A 17,062-nucleotide genomic window follows, 5' to 3' on the forward strand; every position below is an offset into this window, starting at 1 on the left:
TTTCTACTTTGTAAGGTTGTTGTCTGTCTACTGCTTTAGCCAACTGTAATCATTCCTCAAGGAAATATATGGCTCTGTAGCCATGGCACCCTTTAAATTAAATTGTAAAAAAAAATATAAAGAGAGTAATTTTTAGTGCCACTTTTATTTGTATGATAAATATATTTGCGAGTATGGCCCGTGGTTAAAACATGAACTTTAAAACAAATGTAAGGTGATTTTAAGGCCCCAACAGGTATAAATGTAATGTAATACATAAATAAATAAATACACTCAATGAAAAGCAAATGCAATGTACGTATATTAGACTTACCGAATCAAGTTTACTACATTCAGAGTCATTATTCATTTTAATAAACGTATGTGTCAACATAATGTATTATAATTCTTTTAACATAATTATCTATTTTCTTTGTATAGGCAATAATCTTATCCTTTTATTTATCTTTTTCTCTTATGTATCCTTTTCTCATTCAAATATATATGTTTTTTAAGCTGATTTATTATCATCATTGTTTATATAACAGTAATGTCTAAAGCCATAAACATCAAGTGATGTTTTATTTATTCTCAAAGTAAGATCTGCAAATCCTAACCAGGACATCTTTATAACTCACTTTAATGGCTATTGGGAATAAAATGTATCAAGTAAAAATAAAAAAATAAATACATAAAATAATAATAATAATAATAATAATAATGATAATAACTAAAACACTGGCCAATTTAGTGTTGGAGGTTTCATGGCTAAATTTGACCAGCCTGGTGGCCAATCTTCATTTATTGCACATTCCACCAGTAAGAGCAGAGTGTAAAGGTTTAATTAGCAAAGTAATAGCAGTTTTTTAAGATATTGCAATGCACACAACATTATGGGTGACAGAAGTTCAAGAAAGGGACAAATTGTTGGTGCACGTCCCGCTGGCGCATCTGTGACCAAGACAGCAAGTCTTTGTGATGTATCAAGAGCCACGGTATCCAGGGTAATGTCAGCATACCACCAAGAAGGATGAACCACATCCAATAGGAGTAACTGTGGACGCAAGAGAAAGCTGTCTAAAAAGGACGTCCAGGTGCTAACCCAAATTGTTTTTAAAAAACATAAAACCAAAGCTGACCAAGCTACTGCAGAATTTAATGTGCACCTCAACTCTCCTATTTCCACAGGCTGCTATAGCCAAACCTTTGCCAGTGCCAAACATCAGTTTTAATGGTGCCAGCAGTAAAAATCTTGTGCTCTGGACAATGTGAAACATTTATTGTTCTCTGGTAAGTCCACCTTCACTGTCTTTCCCATATCCGGTAGAGTTGCGGTGTGGAAAAGCCCCAAAGAAGCGTACTACCCAGTTTGTTGCATGCCCAGAGTAAAGCATGGGGGGTGGACCAGTGATAATTTGTGCTGCAATATCATGGCATTCCCTAGGCCCAACACTTGTGCTAGATGGGCACAACACTGCCAAGGACTATTGAACCATTCTGGAGGACCATGTGCATCCAAAATTGTATCCTGAAGGCGGTGCCGTGTATCAGGATGATAATGCACTGATACACACAGCAAGACTGGTGACAGAGTGGGTTAATGAACATAAATGTGAAGTTGAACTCTCATGGTCGGCAGTCACCAGATCTAAATATTATTAAGCCGCTTTGGGGTGTTGGGGTGGGCCCATATTGATAGGAAAGCATCTTGCAGTAATGGAAATTTGTGAAAAGCTCCCGTTTCACCACATCTTAAAGATGCTCTATTGGGTTAAGATCTGGTGACTGTGGGGGTCATTTTAGTACAGTGAACTCATTGTCATGTTCAAGAAACCAATTTGAAATGATTTGAGCTTTGTGACATGGTGCATTATCCTGCTGGAAGTAGCCATCAGAGGATGGGTACACGGTGGTTAAAAAGGGATGGACCTGGTCATAAACAATGCTCAGGTAGCCCGTGGCATTTAAACGATGCCTAATTGACACTAAGGGGCCTAAAGTGTGCCAAGAAAACATCCCCCACACCATTACACCACCACCACCGCCACCCTGCACAGTGGTAAAAAGGCATGATGGATCCATGTTCTCATTCTGTTTACACCAAATTCTGACTCTACCATTTGAATGTCTCAACAGAAATCGAGACTCATCAGACCAGGCAACATTTTTCCAGTCTTCAACTGTCCAATGTTGGTGAGCTCGTGCAAATTGTCGCCTCTTTTTCCTATTTGTAGTGGAGATGAGTGGTACCCGGTGGGGACTTCTGCTGTTGTAGCCCATCCGCCTCAAGGTTGTGCATGTTGTGGCTTCACAAATGCTTTGCTGCATACCTCGGTTGTAACGAGTGGTTATTTCAGTCAAAGTTGCTCTTCTATCAGCTTGAATCAGTCGGCCCATTCTCCTCTGTATATATATCATATTTTGCATTTATCGAAATACGTGTTTCTACTGTATGTAAACTTGTATCAGTCTAGATGACTACAGTATATTAGCAATAGTAAGAACCACTGAGGATGATAGGACCTTATAAACAATTTTAATTACTTAACAGCTCTCATCTATTGCCTAATGCGCCAATCAAAGAAAATAACATAAGCATGAATAATTCAATAATCTGTTGCTCTGACAATAGCATTTCTCCTGTCTTTGAATTGCAACTACCACAGCTCTAATCAAAGACGTGTGTGTGTGTGTGTGTGTGTGTGCGCGTGTGTGTGTGTGTGTGTGTGTGTATGTAATGTGTTTAATTGCTCATCAGAGGAAAATGTGCTTGTTGAACATCACTAAAAATTAAAGTCATTTGCAATTTGTGATTTAATTGACATAAGAAGGTGCCACATGTGTGTTTGCATGGTGAATTAGAGTGCAATAATAAATCTCTCTCGCTCTGACACAGTGATATTTACATTTACAGTTAAGGTTAAAAGCAATAATTCAGACAGCTACAGGTACGAGAAAACCTAATTACAGATATTACATTTTAATGAGAACAATAAAGATTAGAGAATTTAAATGCTGTACAACATGTATAACATTCAACACTGTCAGTGCCTAAAGTAAGAAACAGTATTTTAAATGAGCTGATTAAATATTTAGAGAAAAAAGGAAAATGAGCTTATGTGTAAAACAATACACCAACTAGCCATACTGTAGCTTAAATCCACCTGCCTGATATTATGTAGGTCCCCTTTCTGCTCTAAACACACACACACGGTTTATGCCAGAACAAAATGGCTGCACTGGCATGTGCACCTTCAGAGTTAGCCACTTCTTTAACATCAGGAAATTCAGCTTTAATTCTAACATACCAGCCATATCATTACAATGCAAAACATTATGTCCCAAACTCTGTAGGTTCCCATTGTACCCATTGTCCCATTGGCAGCAGATACAGAAGTGATGCAGGGTGGGGTCTCTGTGGACTGGACTTTGTTCTGCACATTTCATGGGTGCTCAATTGTATTGGGACCTGGGGAATTTGGTGGGTGTGTCAGTGACCTAGGACTCTTTGCCTGCTGAGCCCTGTGCATGGTGGGCTGTGGTGCACTGCGGGACACCATTGCATTTCCCCACCAATTTGTGCAGAACTGACTTTTGTGGGATTGGACCAGACAGGCTGACCTTTGGTCCCCATGGGCATCGGTGAGCCTTGGGTGTTCATGATTTTATCACCAATTTTCTGGTGTATAATCAATAATGAATGTTATTGTCTTAATGTTTTGTGGTGATAATATTATGATTGATTGGTGTAGGTTTACATGGAAATTTTTTTAATGTGCTGAGCAGATTCTAGACAACTGTTTATTAATATTGTAGCGTTTTACCGCCGGGAAGGATGTTGGAGAGACGAGTGAGCTTACTTGCTGCCTAATGCAATGGCTGGGAGTACTTTATTTTACACATGCAGTCATACAAAAGCATGAGCAGCACATTCACACTAAGCCTACATCCAATTCAGCCTAAGCATGAACCGGAGCACATTCCACACGTCACACACACACCACACACAAACAGGGCCGAAGGCACTAATCCAAACACCCTTCCCCAACATGGTAAACGCACACACATCCCCGCAAGGCATGCTGGTCGTCAGCCGCCGCCCCGCCCACGCCACAATATAAAAGGACCTTTACAAAGTCACCCTAGTCCAGGTTTTGGTAAAATCAGATCACAATAGCATTCTTTTGCTGCCAAAATGCGCTAAAGGGCTCATCACATTTAAAATGTTTCTTAGTAACAATATATGTAGGTTTCCATGCCATGTCAAACCTGCATTCACATTAGCTACTGCAGTTTTATCAATAATCTCACATGACACCTGGGTCACCTTCTGACCTCAGTATTTGATCAAGCGGCATAATGCTTAGAGTCAACATTACCTTATACTCTAGATAAAGTCAAAGAGCTAATTTTGACCCCTAACAGCTTTTCATGTAAAGGCTGATTATAAAATATCCGCTTTATTTCCAATATCCTAGAAAAAGGTTTTAGCACAGCAGTTATGCTCATATCTACACAGAAGGAAGAATAACATTCATGATATTTAACAGTCAGGAGTTTAGGTCATTGATTTATTTTTCAGCTTTCTCTGGGTAATATCATTAATAACCATGGTATAAATATTCATTGTTATGCTGATGACACACAGTTGTTTGTCTCAGCAAAGCCAGATATAAGACACTAGCTTAATAAAGTTGATGAATGTGTAAAGGACATTATACACTTGACGCTTATTAACTTCATTCTACTTGATTACGAAGAAAAAAAGAGAAACACTGCTAATAGTACTGCCTGCAGCTATAAGTAAGCTTTCTGGTCACATAATAACTCTGGATGGCCTTTGTGTTTCATGTGCAGGAGACCTTGGTGAAATAACTGATTCCAGCCTTTTAATTAAACATCATGCAGATAATGTTACAAGGGCGGCTTTATTTCACCCAAGAACCAAAATAAGAACCCTAGTTTCACTACATTACTACATTACTAAACTCCTTTATACTGTTGTTCTAATTTGTTTTACTGTAATGCTCCATTGTCTGGATGTTTCACTAAGCGCATAAACAAGCTCCAGTTAGTCCAGAATATACTGTAGAAGCAGTAGTGTCGTAGTTCTTACTAGAACCAGAAGATATGGGCCCATCATTCCTATCGTACAGTATCCACACAGCACTGGATTCCAGTGAAATTTCACTTTAATCTTAAAAGACTACTATTTACCTACATTATGAAGCACTGTAGGTTTTATGCCTCCATCTCAGCGTTTACGTCTAGGCTGAAAGAAAAATATATATTTGTTTAGTTAAGCTTTTTGTGAAAGTTTTTCCTTAGGTAGCAGAGCAGATCTAGAGGACTCATGGCTTTAGAGATTTCTGGTGAATTAGTTTCCTTGGCTGCTGTATTCCCCCACTCTCATGAGCTCACTCAGGTTTGTAGTGAAGTGGCTGGCTGCCTTACTTCCCAGAGCACCCTCATGTCTATTTCCTTCTGGTTTCCCATTTGGGTTATGCTATAATAACTTGTCCTGCCAGACTCCTTACTTGAACTCTGCACAAAATATACTTGACCTTATCAATTATGTAACAGGGAGCAAACCTCTCCCCCTCCTTCTCCTTTGCTCCTGTGTCACTCTATCTCTGTTGAGCTACACATGCCACTCCTGAGTTGCCAGTGATCCTGACCCCTTTTGCTCTCTGCATGTGGCTGATCTGTTCCATTGCCCCACTTCTAATTGGAGTTCACATCACATCATCACTAGTCAGTGCTGCTGAGTACGGTCTGCTTATGGATATATGTGAATGATGAAAATGGATCTCTAGAAAACCATTTTTGGACAGGATCTGATACAAACATTCTGGTCATAATGGCTTGTATTTCAAAATAGTTTTACAGCTGAAATGGCCATAAACTATTTTGTATTCAAGTCTCCTTTAGTTAACAGTTGGTAACCTCAACAAAGTGGACGTCATGCAAACTAAAATACATTTCCTTTAATATAATTCCAATAATTCCAAATAGTTAAAGATGGTATTTATTTATGGACAAGAAATGAGGAAGGGTTTTCTTTTAAATTTAGTTTCTCTCTAAGTATTTATGCATCCTGTTTTTTAACCAGGTTCTCAATAGCATAATAAATAAAAGTATATTTCTGCCCCACTAAAGCATATGGATGAGCAGAAAAGAAGATTATTTCACAGAGTGTGTGTGAGGAGTGTGTTTCTCTGGCTGTAAGAATCTTTAATGCTTCTGTACTGTGATAAAACCCTAATTATGAAATAGACAATTTTTATTTGTTGTTATTTTCTGTTTGTTTTGTGTTTTGTTTGTATAGTGTTTACTATAAATTTTTTTTAATGTGTTAGAACTGTTTTTATAAAAGACCTTAAGTTCTAAAAGATTAAGAATATGAAATAAGGCACATAGTCATTAAGCAAGCACACAAAGACAAATACTGTAAATAACAACAATTGAGAATTATTTATCCAAGCTACATATAATCAAGTGCAATTTAAGATTAGGCATACAGGTATGTATGGTAATTTACACTAAGAGCTCCAATATTCACTAATGACTTTAGACATGAATTTTTTTATCTATTCAAAATAGGTTTTTGCAAGTAAGCAGTTAAAATGGACCAAATGGACCAAAACAACCAATATGAGATTCTTAGTTACTGTAGATCATCTCAGTTTATATACAAGCAAGCTCTAGCATGTTTTGATTGTATTAGGACAGCAATGCAACTGCCAGTCGACCCAACTGCAGGAAGTGATCCAAACATGTCAGGTATTATGGATTGCATACAATCATTTTTTTCTAGATGCAAGGTGAGACACAAATCAATATTGTAGAGTATGTCATTTACAAATGGTTTCACATTATTTATTCAATTATATAAGCATTTATTACGCACCAGCTTTCACAGAAGTCTTTATTATCTTTTTCTACCTTTTTTTAAATAGATTGGTGGTATTTTGTTTTTATCTCATTTATACTTGCAATACATACGTTCCCAGAAAAACCTTGGACAATTTTTTATATTTAGTGGGTTTTCTGTTTGTTCGTTTTTTAACATTGTATATTAATATTAAAGACATTGAAATTGTGACAGAACAAATATAAAATAATGTAGTCAGAAAAAATCCAGAATGTTATAAAAGCAAAATGTGGGAACTTTGAATAAAAGTAAATATATAACAACTTTGCACACTCTTGGTATTTGCTCTGTAAACCAAATAAGGTAATAACCTACAATGGTTTCCCCACAATCTTGAAGAGGTTCCCAGAGGTGTTGAGTACTTGTTGGTTTCTTTTCCTTCACTGGTCTACTGTAACTCAACAATCTCAAATGGATTTAGATCGGGTGACTGTTAAGGCCAGGTCATCTGATGTGTCAGGGTTAATTCCTAGAGGGCGCCTTTCAAAGTAATTCGTGAAATTACCGCCAGGTGGCACAAAGTGACATTTTCCATCGTCTCCGTTTTTAAACATAATTAAAAAGTGTAAGAAAGTCTGGGGTGGGGTGGGCGGACAGTTTACACACACACACACACACACAGAAAGTGTGTGCGAACCAGCGCGGTGTCAAATTACGAATCAAGAAGCGCATGCGTGATCCAGCATACTCGGTGCTTGCAAACCAAGACGATGCTCGTTTTCCAAGTCAAAAATTTTATCAAAAATTTTTGCTCGTCTTGCAGAACACTCGTAAACCGAATTACTCGTAATTCAAGGTTTTACTCAGGTTTTATATCAGTAGAAGGATGCTGAGGTTGGAACTGTCTGGCAGGAGATCTAGAGAAGGTAAAAAAGCAGATAAGGAGATAGGTAAGCTAATATATGAAATAAAATAAAACTGTAATAATTAGGAGATATGCATATACAATAGGATATCTTAAGAAATAATGGGTTGAAATAACCCAGCATTCTTGAAATTAAACGCACAACGGTAAATAAAATCAAATAGCAATCTGTATGATGAGATTTGGCTCTTTTTTGTTATGCACTCCACCACAAACAAGTTCATTAAAATTAACTGTGGATCCTGTCAGTTTAGTTCAAATGATTACGCCGACACTTCGACATCGCAGCCATTTAATTATAAAAATAACACATTGTGAACCAAACATATGAAAAAACTACACTGCTGAAATTTAAACCTTTTATTTAGATGTTTGTACGATATTTATTAGAGCATTCCACAAGTGGAATGGATTTGACTGACATATACTGTACAGTACACGTTAAATTAGAGACGTTAAAAGTGCGTGAGTTTAGACAAAGCCCTGCGTCTTAGGCAAGCGCAGCAGTGGATGGTTGTCAAAGAGACCTTTGACAATGTAATCTTTGCAACTAAAACAACTGTGGCTTTGGAGCGCTTTGCGTTGATGTGATACAAAAAAGGGGTCAGCACGTAGCGAAACCTAAGGCCAAATATATTGTAAAACTTCATGTTTTGGGGACCATATCCCATCAGGGACCAGGACCAATAGTTGTCTTTAAAATGTTACCTCATAATAATGTACAGTTTACTTAACAAGATACAGTGGCTGAATAGTTGATTAACATGACTAAATTTCGATTTACAGTACTATCAATTTACAGAAATTATGGACCTGCATTATTAAGAAGAAAGCATAATAAAATCTGCGCTGGCACCATACATTCAACAACACTTTACAGGACCTCATCGCTTTTTCCAAAGTAAAAAATAACGAGCTTGTGATATTTTGTAATTTCTGTTAGCGGAATATGTGTTTTATAGTGTTCATAACGTTTATAAAAATATGTTATTACGCTCTGTGTTCTGTTATTTTAGATTAACTTGTTTATGAAATGTTCACATGACAATTTCCTCAAACTTGTATGGCACGGAACAAAGATGAGCTAATAATAATGCAAAACACAGGCGCTGTGGATTGACATCGACGTCTGCTGATGTTTAAATTTTATGGTCATTTAGTTTAACTGGAAACGAGGCGTTATCGTCATTTTCCCGAAGAAAGGTGATCTTTCCAAATGCGACAACTGGCGGGGCATCACCCTGCTGTCAGTGCCTTGCAAGGTACTTTCCATTGTCCTTTTAAATCGCCTGCAAGGAGCAGCAGACAGGAGACAGGCTTCCAAAGTAGCCGTTCCTGCATTGAGCAAATTACCTCAGGTAGGTGATTGAACAGACGCTAGAATACCAGCAACGTCTTTCGCTGAATTTCGTGGTCAAGGCCCTCGACTCGATCCACCGCGATACCTTGTGGAAGATTGCCCGAATGTATGAAATACTGGCCCGCTACATCAATATTTTTCACAACCTCTACCACGGCTCCCAGTGCTGCGTGCAAAGAGAAGAGAGGACGACAGACTTCTTTGACATAGAAAGGGGTACAGCAGGGTTGTGCTCTATCGCTGATGCTCTTTCTCCTGGTTATCAATTTTGTGGGCCATCATTTAATCAACCAAGTGATGCTGGGTGTTACCTGGGCCGATGGACAGCTACTGGCTGATCTCGATTTCGCTGACGACTTCGTCCTACTCGGCCCGACACAAAAACGCCCACAACCACCTCACCACGACCCTGAAACAGCAGTCAGCGAGTTGGCTACGCACATGCGCGGGTCCCAGTCATCGTCAATGGCCATCATGTGAAAGAAGTGATGGAATTCACCTACCTCTGTAGTGTAATCAGCTCAGACAGGGACACAGTGTGCGATGTTACATGTTGCATCGGCAAAGCATCTGCCGCGCTTCAACGTCTCTGTCCCATTTGGAACTCCCCATTACTTTCTATGCAAGTCAAACTCAGTCTCCTCGCCTCCATCGTAACATTCATGGCGACGTACGCGAGCGAGACGTGGAAGATGACAGTGGCTGTTGCCCGAAAGCCAAACGTTTTCCATTTAGCTACAGCTTCGAGGATGTCATGCCCGCTCCGCCGCCCCGCAGGCTTCGTTGACCCAGTGCCCGCTTCACTGCCGCCTGGCTTCAAGCACCTTGCCTCTGCGGAAGGAATCTTTCTTGTCCTGCCACCCTCCCCAAAATGGTGCCCTATATCTCCGGTGGCGCTCCGGAGTAGCACCTTTTGAGGGGGGGTTATGTTAGGGTTAACCCCTAAAGCGCACTTTGCGCCCAGAGAATCTTGTTTTTTCTTTGGGTTTTTGGAGTTAATTTCCTATAATGCACCGCGGTCAGGTGGTCCTGAGATGAAAGGACTGACTAATTAGTTTGACTATAAGAAGCCAGGATTTTCAGTTGACTGTGTCTTGCATCTTTTAAGTTAGGCTTGCATCTGTTTTGTTTTTTTCCTGGGCCTGTACTGTTCTGTTTTGTTTTCTGTTAAGTTGTTTAAACTGTGTTTTTGTGTTTTGCCTTTTGTCATAGTTCCTGTTTTCTGCTGTTTTGATTTTTATCTTTTATTAAACATCAACGCCTTAACCTCTGCGCTTATGCCTCGCCTACAACCCCACTACAATCGTGACATGATTTAGCACTCAGTAACTCTCCTTCTTGGACAAATAGCTCTTAGATAACCTACAGTACGGGTCGATGTCATGTTGGAAAGGAAATCATGGTCCCACTAAGTGCAAATCAGTTGGGATGGCATGGCATGTTATTGCAAAATGCTGTGGTAGCCATGCTGGTTAAGTTTGCCCTTACCAACAGTGTCCCTTACCCTTTTTGTGGGGGTCACCTCCACACATTCACACCTTTTTCTCCATGCTTCACAGTGGGAAGCACACATTCAGGAACTGTTTTCCCTCTTTAAATCTAAGAAAAGCCAGTTAGAACCTAAAATGCCTAAAGATTTTGGAGAGTTTTACACTGATCTAATATCCATTCCTTGTGTCCAAATCTCATCTGCCGCTAGAATACTAACTAGAACTCCTACAATGGACCACATAACTCCTGTTCTTCAACAGTTAAACTGGCTTCCTGTCCAACAGTGCATTCTATTTCAGTGTTTTAATCCCGTTTAAAAACACATCTCTTCAGGCAGACTTTTAACATTTAACACTGCTTTGTATATAGATTGTCCTTTATTATTATAATGTTTAATTTATTGATATTATTTATTCATGTATTTATTTATGGTGTGTAAGGTGTCCTTGAGTGTCATGAAAGGCGCCTACAAATAAAATCTATTATTATTATTATTATTATTATTATTATTATTATCTGCTTGTTGTTCTTCCAAATAAATAGTTTCTTTGCTGCCAAAAGTGTGTGGTTAAGGTTCCCTGTGGTGTACTGGGGTAAAAATATTTGGCCTGGATGCTACCCCAGCTGTAATTTTGGCTATGGTACCAACATTGAAACATTGTTGGTATTAGGTTGCTTTTAAAAGTTATTTTGCTAAAATCAAAATATTATACAAACACAATTTATCAAACCATTACATCTGAAAGCAGTCAAAAGATAAAGAAAGAAAAGAAAGAGGGAAAAACATTATTTGTTTGGGATTTCTTAACTATGAATGTCTGTTCAGTGAGATGAAATGCAAATGGGGCAGTGGTGGCTCAAAAGGCTAAGGCACCAAGTTATTGATCAGAAGATCAGCGGTTCGATGCCCAGCTCCCTCAGGTTGCCACTGTTGGGCTCTTGAGCAAGGCACTTAGTCCTATCTGCTCCAGGGGCGCTGTATCATGGCTGACCCTGTGCTCTGACCCTGGTTACGCTGGGATATGTGAAGAATTTCACTGTATATGTGACCAATAAAGGCTTAACTTACAGTAACTAAATGGATGCTCAGGGCACAAATAAATGTAAATGTCTTTTTAAAAAAAAAAAATTTTAATTGTCTTGTGAGGTTCTTAAACCAGAAAGAAGGTTTAATAAACTCTGAGGTTGAACCTCAACTCTGACCTGTGACTATCAAAGTTTTCAGTTGTAGAACCTTAAAAGTTAAACCTGAGTAAAACAGGTGTTAGGAGATTAAAAGCACTTTAATGAAATGCAGAGTCACCATAGCAACACTGGAAAAATGCCTATTAATGCTTCCTAGTGTTGTTAGAAATGTTACTTATGAATATAATATACACCACTGCCCTTTTTCTATTTTCGTTGAAAGTAATACTATGTTGCATTTTTACATACAAATCTCCACATTTCTGTGCATATAACCCGTTATGACTGATGGCCAAAAAAAAATAATAATAAAAATGTGGGAGCACGCCATCACTTCCACTCTCCATGACTCACTCGGTTGGGGTTGAGGTGATTGCCCTTGATCAATGAGTGGGATCCTGATCTCTGAAAAAAGCTCATTTGACCCAACCACACACAAGGAGACAAGGGCCTACACAAAATATCAATTATTCAAATCAATAATATATGTACATTTACAGTTTGCCTGTGCTGCTCCTCCAACAGGCCTCTGTGCAGGTAGAATTACTCTTATTACTCCACAATATGTTTTAAAATGGGTTGGAGTAGAGTACAGAAATTGTTCATTTTCTTTATGGGAAAATGATGAAGATATCTTGTCATCCATACAGAGAAAGGGAAGCTACAGAGAGGCCTGTTGGGATGTATACCTTATAAAACTCATCCATCAGTTGATAATACAGTTGATGATGTTGTACAGTACAATAATAAAACGTGCACCTTTTTTGACATCTAACAATTGCTGATTATGTTGTAATAAAAGTTGCACTTTCTTTTCCTCTAACAAAGCAATGGTAGAAATTGCAAAGACATATGATTTGCAATGAAACTGAGGAGTAAATTAAGTCATATTTTGTGTTTTTATAGCTCCCAGTGAAACAACTATACTATATACTTAAAAAATTAATCAAATTTAGAAATTGACCACAAAGGCTGCATATCCATAAGTCAAAAAATACAGCTGTTGGAATATCAGTTAAAGGTCATATGTTGGTCGAATATTGGGTCTCTGGCTGCTTTTATATAGCATTTGTCAATAGAAAGGTTAGTTTCAGTATTAGGAGCATTCTCTGGTTAAGTAGGATGTTGTTCTGGAGTTGTTGTAAAGAATCAAGTGTCAAACTCATTCACTTACCCACTCATGGTCTTTACCTCTTTACCCTGTATTTAGGGTCACAGGGGGCCTGGAGCCTATCCCAAAAGACTTGCAGGGCATGAGATGAGGTACACCCTGGACAGGTTGCGAATCCATCGAAGGGCATACACACAAACACTTACACACTCATTCACACACTACGGGGAATGCCAATTAAATAAAACATTTATCTGTCACATTCACAGTTATACACAGTACGATATGCAGTGAAATGCTTTTAGTCTAATCTGTCAGACTAATGCAATTAGTCTAATCTGCATGCATTTGGAGTGTGGGAGGAAAACTGAATTACACAGAGAAAACCCACCAAACACAGGAAGAACATGCAAACTCTATGCACACAGAGACGGGAATCAGACATGACCGGGAATCGAACCCAGACCCTGGAGGCGCAAGGAGACGGTGTTAACCACTTCACCACTGTGCCGCCTAGAAATGTCAAAAAGGTATTAATTATTTATTAACCTGCTCAATGCCACCGATGTTATATAGATCATTATAGTTTTAAACAAAGCGCAAAGAAAGTGCAACACACACAAAATTTGTTTCAAAAAGCATGTCCATAATGTGTTATATGTGTAAAGCTGAATATTTTTCAAATAAATGATCATTATCAAGGAATTGGAAAACATCCAAGCAGGGTCTGATGAGTCTTTCCACTTTGATTACACCGTTAGGTTTCCTGCTGAGTAAAGAATGTACAGAATATTCACTACACAGAAAAATAAAAGTGCACTATACAGCCACACCTTCCTTTTGTCTAATTAATTACTGAAGTGATTTTCGCATTTGTCAACTCTGTCATTAATTAGTCTCAGTAGATGATGTTGATGGATGAGCTGGTATTAAAAGACGTAAAAGTCGAAGGGCTGTTCTCGTCTGCTGAAGAAGGATGGAGACGACAGACACCGCTTTTCTATACTCATATGACTTTAAATACTTGCTGCAGGAAGCTGTCTAGTCTCATCTGTCCTTCACACTTTCTCAGATGTGTGTGATGAAATGTAGATCCTGGCAGAGTAAAATGATGATAAATGACTCTGAATGCAGTCAAGCTTGTCTATTTATGTGCAGTCAAAATAGAGATTATTTTGATTAATATATAATCATGTACTATATATTAAATCTGTAAATCAGATTCTCCGTGCTTGTTATTGCTGTTGCATTTGAGAAATAATACTAAAAGTACTTATTTTACAGTGATCCAAGTCTTGGGCCATACTGGTAAGAAAGAAATAACCTGCTTTCTGATTTATGAACTGTTTTATTCACTGGCAGATGTGCAAATTGGTTCTGAATTATATAACAACATACAAGGCTCCTGAAAGCATGGACATTAAAAGGCATGGACATTACATTATTAGATTACTACCGTATATGATTTAACACTTAAGCTGATAATTTTGCTTGAGAAAATACACCATGACCATCAAATATTTAACTCTCGTGATGAAACCCTCGTGAGTTTTCCTGACAGGAAAAATATGCCCACTTTACAGAATCCATGATATAAAGAAGAAGTAGTTTAACAAACAGCACTAAAAATATTCAGTCTAACTACAATCTTGCTAAGCTATGTTCAATATGCGCTTGCACAGAATTTCACAACTTGATCAATTTGTGACCTACCTATGTGCTTATCAGTTGCATTTGGGATCAAAAAACTAAAAAAGGAAAAAAGGAAAACATCACACAAGAAACAAAGATAGAGAAACAAGTTTCTACTTCCTGTATATCTTAAGTGACAGATGTCTTGTCCAATCAGCGGTAAGAATTTTACTCGCAAACTATACCTAACTTTTCCGGGTGGAATCTGACTGGCCGAGAAGTGCAATACAAATTCAAAACCAAATCAACAAATCCGAAAAAACAAAATAACAAAAACAAAACAACAAAACCCAAAACAAAATAAATTAGTTTTTTGTTTTGTTATTTTGTTTTGGGTTTTGTTTTTGTTATTTCGTTTTGCACTTCACGGCCACCGTAGAAAATAGAACAAAATATTTAAAAAATTTAATATATATAAGAAATATAAAAACGTATCTGTACAAATGTAGACAAAAATAGCAATAAATTCAAATGGAAATGGAAATAAATGAAACGTCTAGGAAGTGTGGAAATGTGCATGTACTGTATGTCCATGAGTGTCCGGTCTACAACGTACCAGGGTTTGTGCAACTGTGTATGAGTGAACAGAAGAATGATGTCTAAGTATTCATTTCTGTGCGGTGTGCAAAAATGCAGAGATAATTAGTCCTGTGTAGTGATCTGGTTTAGAGACTGTATCGCCTGCGGGAAAACAGCTCCTCCTCAGTCTCTCTGTATTGACATTTAGGGAGCGGAAGTGCTTTCCTGACCCCAACAGAGAACAGTCTGTTGCTGGGGTGGCTAAGGTCCTTCATCTTCCTGGCCTTGGTCCAGCACCGCTTGCTGTAGATTGAGTGCAGGTCAGGGAGCTCGATGCAGATGATGCGCTCAGCTGATCACACCCCCCTCTGTAGGGCTTGACTGCCCTGCATGGTGCTGTTCCCGGACCAGGTTGTGATGTTTCCCATCAGGATGCTCTCTATGGTGCAGGAGTAAAAGTTCCTGAGGACCTTGGAGGGCAGTCTAAAGTCTCTCAAGCGCCTGAGGGGGTAGAGATGCTGTTGGGCCTTTTTCACCATGTGTCGATGTGACAAGACCATGACAGGTCCTGGATTAAATACTAAACAAAAGGTGCACCAAAACAAAGAAAACAATATTTACAAAATATATACAAATTAAAGCAGTGTGTGTGTGTGTGTGTGTGTGTGTGTGTGTAAGTCCAGGTTATTGTATGAGTGTGTGTGAAGAGAGATAAATCGGTCTCACCGGAAATGATGGAAAAAATACGAGGGGGCCGATGTAGGAGCAAGAGTGAAATCCTGAAGCAGTCCAGTCGGCTGTAATCCAAACACAGACCAAGGCACAGACTTCAAGATACTCTTCATTAGCTCCGTAAACGATTCTGATATTCTCAGCACACTGTTTGTCCATACACACTCTCTCTCTCTCTCCCTCTCTCTCTCTCTCTTTGTCTTGCCTCATTTCCTGGGCCTGCTTTATATCTGGGTCAGGTGACCATGTACATTCTCGTGAAAGCTCGAGTGAGAACCAATGCGCCACTATCAGTAGGCAATTCAAACCCTCCCGGGCATGATCAATAAGGCGCTGCTGCTTATTTTATCATTGTGCCGGCCTTTATTGAACATTTTTTAACTTTAACAAAACAAAAATACACCTAACAGGCCACAAAAAAAGGAAACCATTTTTAAGATATTCAGAATACATAAATTAGTAAAAAAAAAAAAGAATGAATATATAAACAAAAAGATAATGGTAGCACAATACCAATTCGAAATCCTATGCACTCACTTGAGGTACTTGGGGAGGAAAACCATTCCACAGAATAGATGAGAAATCAGTCTCCAAATTGCTAATATAAAAATTTCCGAATATTATAGAACTGATTTGGTTGGCCATTAACTAAACATGTTAAATATTCCAGCGGGATTAGTTCCATTAAAATCTTGTGCCATCCCGAAATAGTCTGAGTCTTATCGCTTATCCATCTCAATAATATATTTTTCCTGGCTGCAAAGGTAAGAAGATTGTAAAGTCTCTTTTCATTGGATAAAATCAAAGATTGATCCGGTAGACCAAGGATCAAACACACAGGATCCATAGCCAACTCCTTGTCAAAAAGAATGCACATTTCAGATACAATCTTGGCCCAGTATATTTGTAACTGATTACATGACCAGAGACAATGAGTGAGAGTGCCAATTTGTGTTTTGCACCTAAGGCATAGAGGTGAAAGAGCATTGTTAAATGTATGTCTACGGTTTGGTGAGATATGCAACCTGTGCACAATTTTGAATTGTATAGCTTTGGCACGGTTACATACTGAAATAGATTTGGCATATTTCCAGATATCATCCCATTCTTCCTCACTTATAGCGACTGATGCCGGCTTACTTTTACCCTATTACAGTGTCCTTTATGGGGCTGTGCTACAAGTGGGCTCGTATA

The sequence above is a fragment of the Clarias gariepinus genome, chromosome 6 (genome assembly GCF_024256425.1).
Source record: "Clarias gariepinus isolate MV-2021 ecotype Netherlands chromosome 6, CGAR_prim_01v2, whole genome shotgun sequence".
Taxonomy (NCBI): domain Eukaryota; kingdom Metazoa; phylum Chordata; class Actinopteri; order Siluriformes; family Clariidae; genus Clarias; species Clarias gariepinus.